Raw genomic sequence first — 13542 nt, 5'->3', positions numbered from 1 at the left:
ATAAAATCATGTTCTGTGGTCATTGTGTTAAATTACATGTTCCTCTCCTTTTAGATGTGTTCAATGTACTTTATGATTTCCACTGCATGGAGTGGTATATTATCCCATTTTAGTCAAAGGAAAATGAAATAATGTTGTTGCTTGTCTATGCTGTCAAAAGTAGCCCTGATCTTCATTCTTGACCAGTCCCCTATTTTGGAATGTCAATATTGCTGCATCCTGCTCTAAAATGATGCACTGAATATCTCAAAATCACCATTAGTTGATGCTTTACAGCCTGCTCTATATTGACTTGAGATGCCCCTGTAATGTTTTTCTCTCAAAGGGTTTTTTTTGTTTTGTTTGCAATCTCTTGCTTTACATAATTAGCACATTACCACAATTGTACCATTATCATTATTGAATTTGCCAACAATAACGAATTGTCCCAGAAGTTTGTTAATATGCTTGTTCTTTTACTATACACATTTAAATTCTATTGAGTCTGAAGCTGAATATTTAGGATAGTTAGGTTGGTTTGCTAGGTTCATTGATTTTTTTCCCATTTTTTTATTTGGTAGTAGTTATGTTCAGGGAATGGTACTCAGTATATTTTGAGTCTGGGACAGTGAGCTTCAGCAGGATCTTTCTGCCACATGTAGGCTGCAGTTTTGAAACTGATCAGAGGACCATCATGGGAGGGTTGTTCCCAGCTACCCCACACCTTGCCTTTGCAAGCGGCTACGGGAGCACTGAGCAACATCATGGGAGAGGTGTTTTTGGGACTAAGATGAAACTGTGACTCTCCCTTGCTAATGGATGCTGCTTGTTATTTAAGAATGTTTTTTTGTATGTTACTATATTTGCTCTCAGGCCTGGCTCTAGGTGCAGTCCCGGTGGCACGGGGCGCCAGGGCGCCGGGCTGGCAGGGGGGGCGCTGCGCGCTGCGAGGGCGGGAGCACCGGAGCTGTTGTTTTGCTACATTATTACAAAATTATTTAAAATGTATTCCTGCTTTCTTTGTCTTCCTGCTTTCTTTGTCTTAAGCCGCTTGGAATACGTTTGTTGTTTTTTTGCAGAAAAGTGGCATACAAATAAAACGAATGAGTGATGTGTTGAATGAGTTAGATCTGTGCCTGTGTGGCAGTGAAGCTCATTAGCTAAGCCACAGTTAAGTGGGCACATGTTTTGGGACTCTGATCGTGACCTGTTTCCCTTCTTATCCAGAACTGCTTGCAATTTTCTCCTCAAGATGAAGACAAGCGAAGGCATCTCTATATATCTTGACAGTTCAAGCTGCGCATCAAAATCTGCCAAGAGGCCTTGCAGAAATACTCCTCTCAAGCCCTAATTTCTGTACCACTTACTTGCTTTTGTTCTTCTTTGCTCCACTTTCCTTCTTTTTCTGACAGATGAATTAAGTGGAATGGCTGGATGCGGAGGATGGCAGAGCTGCTGTTTTATTAAAGATTATGTAGAAGAGGAAACTTGGGCACATAAAGCTTTTCTCATCCCTGAACAGCAAAGTCCTGCTGACATAATTGCCTCTCTTACACTGTGATGGTCTGGATCTGGGAGGGTTTCTGTGGAATCCCTCGTCACAGTCAAACCCAGGCATAGGCAAACTCCGGCCCTCCAGATGTTTGGGACTACAATTCCCATCATCCCTGACCACTGGTCTTGTTAGCTAGGGATGATGACGAAAGTGTCAGCTGAGTCCTATTTGTGGGAATTGTAGGTACGTTCCTATAGCCCTGCCTGGGGAGAATTCATGGCCAGGGAGGGAACGCTTCAATGTTCCAGAGTCTTAGAGATTAGTTTTTGTGCCAATGAAATGATTTATATGCCTAATTCTAAAATTGTGTGGCCACAAAGACTGGAATCAAGGCATCTTTGATGGTGAATAGCATAATCCAAGGGACTAAGCCAGGGGTAGGCAACCTAAGGTCCATGGGCTGGATGCGGCCCGCTCGCCTTCTCAATCTGGCCCACGGACAGTCCGGGAATCAGCGTGTTTTTACATGAGTAGAATGTGCCCTTTTATTTAGAATGCATCTCTGGGTTATTTGTGGGGTATAGGAATTCGTTCATACCCCCAAAAAAATATAGTCCGGCCCACCACATGGTCTGAGGGATGGTGTACCGGCCCAAGGCTGAAAAAGGTTGCTGACCCCTGGACAAAGCCATTCAAAATTTGGAATGACTTTTGAGTTACAATAGTGGAATCCGGATTCTGTCACAGCCCCATAAAAATCCCTATATTTGACAAATAACCTCTGAAGGGAGTCTGTCCTTGACTCATGGTATCCACTAGATCTTACGGATGGGCATACAAGTGCTTGTTTCATCTACTTCTCCATAGGAAGGCTGAGTTAGATGTTCACTATTTGAGGCTGACCCTCATGTCTCCTCACTATACGTTATTAGACACTTTCAGCATGGTGTTGATTGAAGCTGCTTGTCTTCTGAATATAAAGCATTGAGGGGAAACCTTGAAAACATGACCAAGTCTAATTCTATGTCAAATGTTTGCAAGGAAGGAGAGAACAAATGAAGTTTTGTTCTAATAAATGTTTGACACTTTAAGGCACTTGTAGCTTTTGAGAGGGTCTGAATCGTTCTTCCTGAACGAAGCTTAGCCTTCGTGTGAAGTGAATGAGATGCACTGAACTACGATGCGCAATCTGCTCCGTAGCTGTTACGTTTCTTTGTTCCAGAGTTGTTTTAAATCTCTGTGTTTATATACAGGTCAGTTTATGCAGCGGAAAGCTTCGGGTTTCTCTCTTCTTTTTACTGTTGGTTGATCCATCTACTTCCCTTTCAGAAAGCACAAACGTGAATGAATATAAAAAAAGCACAGACCTGATCAGAGGCATTTATAAAAAGGGAGGAAAAAAGAACTCCAGGCTTCCAGACAAAGCTGTTGAAAATCTAATGGACCTTGAGAAATAGAGACAGACGCCTGTGGGTAGTCCCTTCTAAGCAAGTTAAATTTTCAGAGCAGCAGCAGGAAGAGAATCCAGTTTATATCGCATGTGGGGTTCTATTAACAATCTGAAACAAAAGAATCACTTAGTGTTGATGGGAATGAAGAGAAGCTTTTGAAATCAGGTTAGCAATAGGACTTATTTGTATATGCATATTCATCACTTGATTGCTTGCATCCATTAAAACAGGTGATGTTCACTCTCTTAAGATCATGCATACCCCTAAACATTTTGTGAATCTTTGCACTTTTGTCCATTTGCTGTATTTATTTTTCCCGATTTGAACTTATAAAATGGTGGTTTTCTTTAATCAAAAAAGGAATACCCCTAAATGGTTTTTTTAAGGGGAAAAAAGTACTGGTAATTGCTATATATGCAGCAATCTTTTCTAGGAGTCCAACAGACTCCCTCCAACAGACTCTGCTCTGAAGGCAGCCCTGTTTAGGGAAGTTTTTAATGACTGATGTTTTAATGTATTTTTAATGTATTTTTAATCTTTTGTTGGAAGCTGCCCTGAGTGGCTGGTGAAACCCAGCCAGATGGGTGGGGTAATAATAATAATAATAATAATAATAATAATAATAATAATAATAATAATAATATATTATTGTTATTATTGTTATTGTTATTATTATTACTACTACTACTACTACTACTCCAAGTCCTAACTGAAGATAAATATGTTGGATTGCAAAATGACTCAAGTCTAACAACAAAAGTTATTTTATTGTTCCCCACAATGTTAACGTGAAATCCTCATTGGGCTCATCCAAAATCTAGAAATCACTGTGTTCCTGAAATTCTGCTGCTTTGCAGTCACTGTCTGAAATTTGCCTTATCAAGTTGTTGTTCTCTGCTGATTTTTTTAGATGAATAATAATTGATGGCTGTGCATACTTTTAAATCCTGCCTTTTTAATAGTCATTTAATTTCCCCCTTCTAAATCTTCTGCTTCTAGAAATGCTGTAATGGAATCCAAGCTTCTGTCAATCTAATTAGTTTTGAAATGCAAGTATCTCCAGAACTTAGAGACCTAAATAAGCAGCTTAATATTAAAATCCAGCTTCTTTCCCTAGCACTTAATACTTTTTATAGCAAAACTGGAATTATTGTTAAACAGGCCTCTTATTGCTCCTGCCTCCGTGACAAATGGAGCAAAATGACCATACTGTAATAGTATGTCATGAGGTTGGAGGGAAGGCGATCAGTTACCTGTGACACCCCTTCAGCTCTGACCATCTGGAAGCTGAACTTTTTAAAGATTATGATTCTTAATAAGATGCTAATGCAGCTGCAAATCCCAATACAGACGAGATTTAAACATGTTATGCAATACTTTCTAATACCATGCTAACGCCTAGTTAGGCAAGTCCAGCAGTGGATAAAAGTGAGGCAGTAATCTTTTTTTATTTTTATTTTTGACAAATGCTACCATAAAACGAGCAGTCCTTTGGTAATGAAGTTTTTAACAGCAACAACAGCTGATATTGTGCATCCCTCTTTGACCCTCTTTGTTTTTTATATGCTCCATTTCCCTTTTAAAACAACACAGTTTTGTCATCTACAGTTGTGATATATTCGACAAGAATGAAAATGTGTTCTAATGACTCTGACGTCTAGCAAGACCCAGAGAAGCATGGGGTTTTTCAGACCCTTACGTATACTTGCTAAATATCAGGCAGTTGCAGGCATGGAGTAGACAGGGTCTCACTGAAGGGCCCCTTTCAGAATGGTCTTTTATCGTGGGTGTATTCTGCAAAGTGTTCACAGTATTGGCTTGCTGGAGAAGGTAAAGCGTAACAAAAACAGGACAAAAATAAACCAGAACACTTGTGGTGTTAAGAAAAAAAGCTAATGGACTTCAGCAGGAAGTGACATGATAGGCAGTTACTGGAAATGAAGCAATGTGACCACCACAAAACCTTTCGCAGGTACAAACATTACTGAAAGCGGGAACGTGCGTGACTTGCCCCAATAGCATCATGCTTGCAAGTAATCGTGAATGTGCAATAAAAAGGATGTCTGGAGAGGTTCCAAGTTGGGAGGGGGTCTTTCGCTAAGGGCATAGGAGAGCTGGTGCATGTTTGGCTGAAAGTAAAAGGCAGAGTAAGGTAAGTTCTTAACTGGAAACAAAATTATTTGAGGGGGAGGGGGAAGTGTCCATGACATCAGAGATACTTCTTTTTGCAGAGACTTGAGAAAGTTACCTTGCATGTAACAAGTGGTAGTATTGATTTTATGTTATTACTTATTTATATACAAAGATCATAAGATGGCTCGCAACAAAAATTCAAAACTGCGAACAGAAAAAACATACCTTCCAGTAGTACCTAAGTTTGTCATTGGTATGAGCTTTTGTGTACTTTAAAGTCTCTAAGGTGCTACTGGAAGGAATTTTTAAATTTTGTTCTGCAAACGAAGCCACCACAGAAAAGGCCCTTTCTCATGTTGCCACCCACCGGACCTCTCGTGGAAGAGGCACATGAAGATGGAGAGCCTGGCCTGCTACATTACCAAGTCTGCTATGCCACTTTCCTTGATGACGGCAAGACCTTCTGGGAAGCTATCGGCTTACAAATTTCCTCTCTGCAGTCATCAAAAGTGCTGGACAAGAAAGAGGAACATGTTTTCCCCTCTTCAGAAAGACAAGAGTTGGTCCTTGCAGTTGTGTATTGTGCACACTTTTGTAATGGCACTTAAACCTGAAACTGTCAATTCATTTAGTATCCGAGTGCCGCACATAGTTTATGCACACATCCTTATAATGTATCTATCCTCACCTATCAATGTTATCTCTTACTAGCCACAAGACCCATTCAAGGATGACAGGAATATCAATTTCCAGAGTGGTACAGTTGTGTTCATATGTTACAGCAAAAACAGAGTCTTATGGCACCTTAAAAGCTTATGGCAAACACTTCATCAGACACAAGAAGTGTAATCCTGAGTTACGTATACACATACACATATACATATATATATATACACATGGTTGGATGGTCAGGGCAAAATTAATTACAGAAAGGAGAAATTGATAATTATGGTATTAATAGAAACCATTCATAAACAGTTGTTGTTAACTTAGGTATCCTGGCATTGGTAAGCAAATTAACACTTGTAGTATGATTATTATTTTTAAGGAAACTGTGATCCCTATTCAAGTCACAGGTGATAGAATGGAATCCCTCGTTGAATTGCTGCTTCATGTTGCTGCTGCCCTGTTGAAAGTTGCTTTGTTCAAGAATTCATTCATTCATTCACTCATTCATTCATTTTATTTGTATGCCATTTTTCCATACAAAAAGTCATGCTCAAAGTGACTTACAACAAAGGAAACAGGAATACTTTTCAAACTCTATGAGAACAACCTCATCGTAAAATAGCAAAACAAGAGCAAATGTAACATACAAAAACCCCACATTTCAATACTATAAATATAACAAGATTACTTAAACAACATGCAGCATTCAGTAGCAAAAATAACAAGGTAGCTTCACACTTTCACCATTGTCCTAGAAACACCCCCCTCATAAAGAACGGCCACTTTATAGTTATAGAACAGGGATGAAGAACCGGCCAGCTCTTTACCTGGCCCTGTCACTCACATGAAGTTGACATCAGTTGATTGGCTAGTGGTTTGTCCCACCCACCTGTCTAAATCTCTTTATCAGCAGCTCTCAAGCACTTGGGGCTTTGCCAGCACTTTGGGAAGTGCCAAGCATAGGGCTGGCAAAGCACTTTGCATAGCTGTTCCTGCTTAATAGCCACCTGGCTGTGAGACACTTAGGAACCACAGCTGGATCACCGTGATGCAGCAAACAGGTGTTGGGCCTGCTTTCCCTTTCAAATTCACCATTGGGAGTGTACTTTAAGGCTCCCAATTGTGAGCTGACACCTGTGTCTCTGTCTGCTCCACACCTGATGCCACATATGGGTATGATTTGGGGGGAAACAGCCTTGCAGGCCAAATTTGAACCCTTGGCAGGCCATGTTGGGCCCACTGGCTGGAGCTATTGAAGAGTTCAGGCAGGGGTCTCTTCCAATCCTACCCAGAGATGTCCGAGACTGAACCTGGGACCTTGTGCATGCAAAGTAAGACTGAATTGACAACTTCTGTATGAGGAATTGGGGAGGGGGGAGAGCACCACCTTGTCCTTTACCTATTGCAGCAAAATTTCTTGGGTTGGCCCCGGATTGTTCAGCAATAAAGTATTGTTGACACCGAGAGACTTTTTTGTACTTTTATTTCTGCTGAAGTACTTTTATTTTCACTTCCATTCACAGAAGGAAGGTCAGCAAACAGGAGCACCAAAGGTACATTCTACAGCATCATTGATTGCTTTGTTTAATAAACGTCCCAAACTGATTTATAGCTTCGGTTGTTAATGCAAGATGAACATGGGCTTCCTCAGCTTAGCTGAGCTGAGCCTATGGTCAGACCCATGTTAGAGAGGTAAATAAAAAAAGGCCTTGAAGGGTTTTCCTGAGTGCTTGGAATGGATTATGTATCAACACAGATGGTAGCTCTTCAACAAATAGTGTCTAAGCCATTTTCATGCTATGTAAAGAAACAACACGTGAATAAGCAGCATCGTTTCAAGGCTGGGACTAGACAGATCCCACCTCCACACCTCATGGCGGTGGCATAAACACGGAGTCAGTGAAATGCAGCGGCATACTGTGGAGACTTGTAACTGAGAAGCAAACCTACAATAACCGTATTTAAAGCACTATGCAATCTTGTTGTTGCTTTAAAAAAATCAACCAATAATAAGCAGACTAAATGCCCAGCAATAAAGTCAAGAGCATTTTAGCCTAGTGTTGAAATGCCATCAAGGAGGAAGTCGATTGGATCTTCCTAAATGAAGGAGTTCCATAGCACATAGAAGCTGCTCTATCTCTTCCCTGTTCCCACCTCTAAGGGCAGACAGACCCGGCCTACACTGCCTCCAGCAGCAGGATCCACAGGGGGCGGCAGATCCAGCACCCGCAACAGCAGCCACAGCTTCACTTCCAGTTGTCAACCCTTCCGCCTGCCCCGAAGGCAAAGAGAGAGAGAGAGAGATCAGAGAGTGAAGTCCTGCAAATGCCTCCCTTTTGCTAAGAATCCATCCCAGGGAAAGGGAGACATTCCTGTCCAGCATTGCTTCCTGGTTTTGCAATCGGCAAATGCAGTTAGCATTTATCACTTCCATTCCTATGCGTGTTTAAACAATGATGCTTACATACCAGGAAGTGTGACTGCAACCTTCATTTTCATTTACTGCCTTGCATTGGTCTTCTACTTCCTCCTTCTACCCGGCTCATGAGTCCCCTTCATTTGTAAACAAGCCACCTGCATTTCAGTGGAGTTACTTTCAAGTGCAACATGTGTTTCTCCCCCAAATGTGCAGTGTTCATAGCTCCCTGTGCCAGTTGCTGGTGCTGACTGTCCCCCCACCCCCCAAAGATTTTTTTTGGTGTTTTGTACCAGGGGGGAGCCATCTCTGTGCAGGCTGCCACTGCTGTCTTAAGCACAGAAAATTAAGGTTGGGGGGTAGCGGCAGTCAGCATCACCTCCTTACCCCTTCCTGAACTTTATATTGAATGAGAGAAGCACCCTATACAACAGCAATGTGGTTTATGCTGTGACCTTTGAATCTTCCATGTGTGTATTCTCGGGGCACAATTTTCTAATTCACCTCAGGTGCCCAAATCCCTCAGGCTGGTCCTAAGGTCAGACCAGACCTGGAGGCTTCCTAAATCCTCTAAGGCAGGACCATTGCTTTATTTGGGGGGGGGCATACCCCTAAACATTTTGTGAATCTAAGTTTAGGTTTGAAATACTGAAATATTGCAGTATTTCAATATGAGTAGGAAAATGAGAGCACCCTTAAAAAATTTTTAAGAGAAAAACCACTGGGTAGGACCATATGAAGTGCCCAGGGACCAAGCAATGAGGAGGTTTAAAGATAGTACTTGAACCACAAAAAGCATTAAGTCAGATGCTCAGAAGGCATGTTAAAGGCCTATAGCTGCATGCGCTGAGCCAAGTGCGTGAGTCTTTGCCACACAATTGGCTCACTTCCTCCCTCTTGGCAAAAAAAGCCATTTCCTGAAGTGGGCCATCTAACACACGCACACATATCTAAGCCTTGGAAAGGTGGGGTGGGAAATATTATAAAAGGGCAAAACACCACAGTCTTTCTTAAATCTAACTCCAGTGAGATGCATGAGGCAGTTCCCCACAAACCTCAGCCTGCCCTCACATCTCTGCCTGCTCACAACCAGAGCCACTGCCTGTCAAATTCCTCCTCTTCAGTCTCAGTGCCTTTGTAAAACTTGGCAGGGAGGAAGATGGGGACAAACGAGATTTGGTTGTCTCTGCTTGCCATTGGCTCTGCCTCCCCCTACTGTTGAGCTCCCAGCCTTCTGCCCTACTAGTCTCAAATGCCACCAACCACCATTGCCTAACTCTGAACAAATGTGGGATTGTTTTTAAAGGAACTAACTGTGGGTGGCCCATTTAAAGAGTCCCCAAATGAACTTGCAAATGATCTGAGAAAGTTTTAAATCGATGGGAAATCATCGAAATCAGGAAATCAGGAAATCTGGGAGCAGGTTCCTGCTCCTCGGGTGCAAGCGGCTTTTAGAGAACCCACCAGGACACGACTGAGCAATCTTTTCATACAGCCATACAGAATTTTCACACCGATGAGCCAGTTGTTTTTACTGGATGTTTGTAGGGAACAACTTTTATACAATCAGTCATTTATTAAGAAGAATATACCAGACTTTGAAGTGTTCCTTGTTCACAACTGTAACGCATCAGCGTTAGAATGGGAATCATTAGAATGGGAGCTGCCCTCGAGAAACACACAGTTGACTATTGTACCCCTAGAGGGCGCTAAAGTAATGCTTGAAATCTATCGCTTGTTATGCTGGGGGGAGAAACTTGGGAAACGAGCTCAAATGATCAATATTGGCACACATCAAATAATAGCCTTGGGAGCCTATGTAATTTTGTGCAGTACTCTTTCTAGGACTGCTTAATTTCTATTCTATTATTATATTCTATATTCTATATAATTATTTCCTGCCAGTGTACCCAGATGCAAACACACACACACACACACCAAAAACAGGGCTCCTGTTCCCTTTAATAGTACTGTGTTTTGGAAGGAGAAATTCAGCAGTTTATTCTTACTCCTTCAAGACGAGCAGCACCTTCCAGGATTCTTTTATGAAAACCAAGAGGTACAGGTGTCCTGTCCTTTTCCTCATCGGATCTCCCAATTTCTCCTGTCCTGTTAACTTGGGATACTGATGTAAATATGCAGTATAGAGTTTTGTAAAGAATAAGATTATCTTCTGTTCAGCTGCTTGGTCTTGCAAGCGCTGCTGAATATTTGCATGCATCTGTTTATGGGCTGGCTACTTTAGGAAATCTGAAGTGTGTATATAATGTGCAGTAATTTTAGCAGGGAAAAAACTCATAAGGATCAAGGAGTGATATAAGAATTAGGGGGAGGAAAGATTTGTGTCATGGACAAAGAGATTTTTAGAAAGTCTATCGTTTCACTTAACCTTAACCCTAATTCTGTCCCATTTCTGTTTGAAATTTATTATTAATCTGGAGGATTTAAAGCTGAATTCAGGACAAAGGTAGAAAGTATTATTTTAATCCCACAGTAGAAAAGAAGAGCATACAAAGGCCTGCTGGATGAGGCCAATGGCCTGTCTAATCCAGCACCCTGTTCTCACAGCGGTCAGTGGTCAGAGCAGTCCCAGAAAAGAGCACAGAAAATAAAGTGATTGCAGAAATTTGGAATGCCTGACAATGAAGCTTTAAAAATGACTGTAAACATCATGAAACTCATAATAGCATTGCAGGAAATCAGGGGATGTAAATAATATGATGTTGGATTTCTACAATCATCAGCAAAGAAAACCATCATTTGTGGATGTCCCTAAAGCACCAGACAGATTTATGATTCTGTCATGCAAGATTATTAGTTCTAGGTTCCCCCACCCACAGCCAATGCAGAATTCCATTCTGCATTCCTACAGTTAAAGATCCAAAGCTCAGCCATCTGTTAACATTATCTGACAGATAGTGGGTCAAAAATCCATCACTAGGGCCTGGAAGTGTTAACTGCTAAAGTTGTTTTAGCTGTGGGGCAGAGTTACATCCTAATTTGCTTCTGCTTTTGTCCTGGAGTAGCTAAGGAGTGTCAAGAGTGCAGCCAGGATATAAAATTGGGGTGGATGGTGGGTTTGCTACTACCTGCATATCGTAGATCCCATTTTTATGCATAAGCAGTGCTTTTTTCAGTGGGGATGCAGGGGTACCCATACCCCTAAACATTTTGTGAATCTTTATACTTTTGTCCGTCTGATGATAAAGTGGGAGAGGACCAAGCATGTTACTCTGAGCCTCATGGAGGAAGGTGGGATAGAAATGTCACAGATCAACAAACATGCAAACAGCAGTCTCTTCCACGCAATCTGCATTTCAGATTTCAAGTAAACTACATTTTTTTAAAGTAGCCAGTATCTGTCTTATTTCTTTAAGTGAATCATTTTTTCTTTCTTATTGACTTGAAATGAAATCCAGAGAACATGGATTGGTTTACAATCTGTATTCCAGTTTCAAGTTACTTAAATGGCACAGATGCAAGTGAGTTATTTAAATGAGTACTGATTTCAAGTGGTAGTTTTGCAACCCTATGTGGAATTGTGCAGGCAAAGGAAACCAGCCTTTCATGGGGCGATCACCTTACTCTAACACAATGCTCCTTTCATAAATTCATCCAATTCAAACAAAAGCTAGGGCACTTTAATCAGTGGGTGGGTTAGGCTGGAGATGGGAGGTATAATAGTCCCCAAATCCAAACACTCTGTCCTGTGCCATTCATTGCTTTCGGTATGAGCCAATAAGTGTGACCAGGAGAAGTAATTAAGAGGGACAGGAAACTGAGAAAGAGAGGCGGAGACTGAAGTATTCTGTATTTGGCTATTAAACTAATGAGAATGTGGTGTTAGACTCCCAGGGAATCCATAATTGCAATTCCAACCCTGCAACCACAGCTTAAAAATTCAGCTGTCGCTATATCCATCACAACCTACCATCCTTGCCTACAAACCTCTGGTGAACATGGGGGTTGGAACTCAATTTTGCCTGTGGGGCTAGCTTTCTTCATATATATGGGTTAGTACAAACTAGTGCCGGGGAGCTTTCTGGTTCTACACTGCAGTGCTCCTGTTCCCTCAGCAAAGGAATCCCAAAAGCTTATCAAGTGAGAAACCAGTTGAGGAGTTTATAAGGCACAGCCATAAAAGTTAATTGAATCAAAATCCTATTTCTAGAGCACAGACTCTAATGAGGTAATAGATACTGCAGGGCAGGCTCTCAATCCTTCCATTAAGACTCCTTGTGTTAAAGGAATCTATGGCGGGGGGTGGGGGTGGAGAAGGGTTGTTTTCTATACAAGAGGCAGAGAAAGAAAATGGGCAGCTTCCTACAAATCTCTCATTGGCCCCTAGAAGCCAGTCTGTGCCAAGATCAAAACCAGATGGTTGTGGTATGTCATGAAAATGCCACTGCATTCAACCAGTATATAAACACCAAGGTGGTCTTTATGCATTTTTGTGTTGAAATGAGATCAGTCTTCAAATGTGAAGTACATAGGGCTGCACTGGGGAAAATTAAATTCATTTATCTAATCATCATTGCAAGAAGTATGCCTCTCCCACCTGGAGTCCTTTCAAAATTATTTGCAAATGCTAAGGTGGTGTTCATATTAGCCGTGGTGTGGTAGCATGTCTAGACTCAAAAATAAATTGGTCACAGTCCTTGAACTTCCTTGTCATAGGAACAGGGATGTTTGAAGTTTTTATTTATTATTGTTGTTATTATTGTACTAATATTGTTGCTGTTTAATTTTCTGGGTGTTAATGCTACTGTTCTTATTGCAATGAATTTGTGATCTTTAAAATATTGTGTGGCTGTTTTATTTATACTGTTGCTAGGCAGACCCAGCCTCCAAATAAGAGGAGGGGCAGGATAGTGAATATCCTGAAGGGGGGAGGATTATGTTTAGGGGAGGTGCACGCCTTGAAGTTACACACCAGTCACCCAAGCATGCCCCATAGCTATGAAACGCTTAGGTTGTGGTCTGGAAGCCCTCAAGTACTGGATAACATAATAGAGAAAGTTGGGTGTGTGGAGAGGTACCCTTTCCCTTTTTCCTGAGACTTCCCACTCCCCCACAAGCTCCGAAGAGTCCTGTAAGGCTCCTTGTCTGTTCTGGAGGAGTTGACCTGGGAAGACAGCACCATGGAGAGCTCCTAGTGAGCAACTTGCTCCAAGGAAAGTTGGAAATGAATTGAGGCCTTTCAAACCTCTGCATCCAGTCCACCTCTGCCAGACGCCACCCACTTTTGGATAATTGAAATCTCTTACAATGCCACCCCACTGGACTGAAGGCAGGTATGTCTCCTGTGTTCCATGGCTTCCCTGTCTGGTGTGTTCCCTGGACCATTCAGCTGGTGAGACACATTGTCCAAGTTGTTGCTGGACAATGAGGTCACGACA

This window comes from Zootoca vivipara, chromosome 4 (assembly GCF_965207765.1).
Source record: "Zootoca vivipara chromosome 4, rZooViv2.hap1.1, whole genome shotgun sequence".
NCBI lineage: Eukaryota > Metazoa > Chordata > Lepidosauria > Squamata > Lacertidae > Zootoca > Zootoca vivipara.
Note: the sequence above shows the minus strand (reverse complement) of the source record.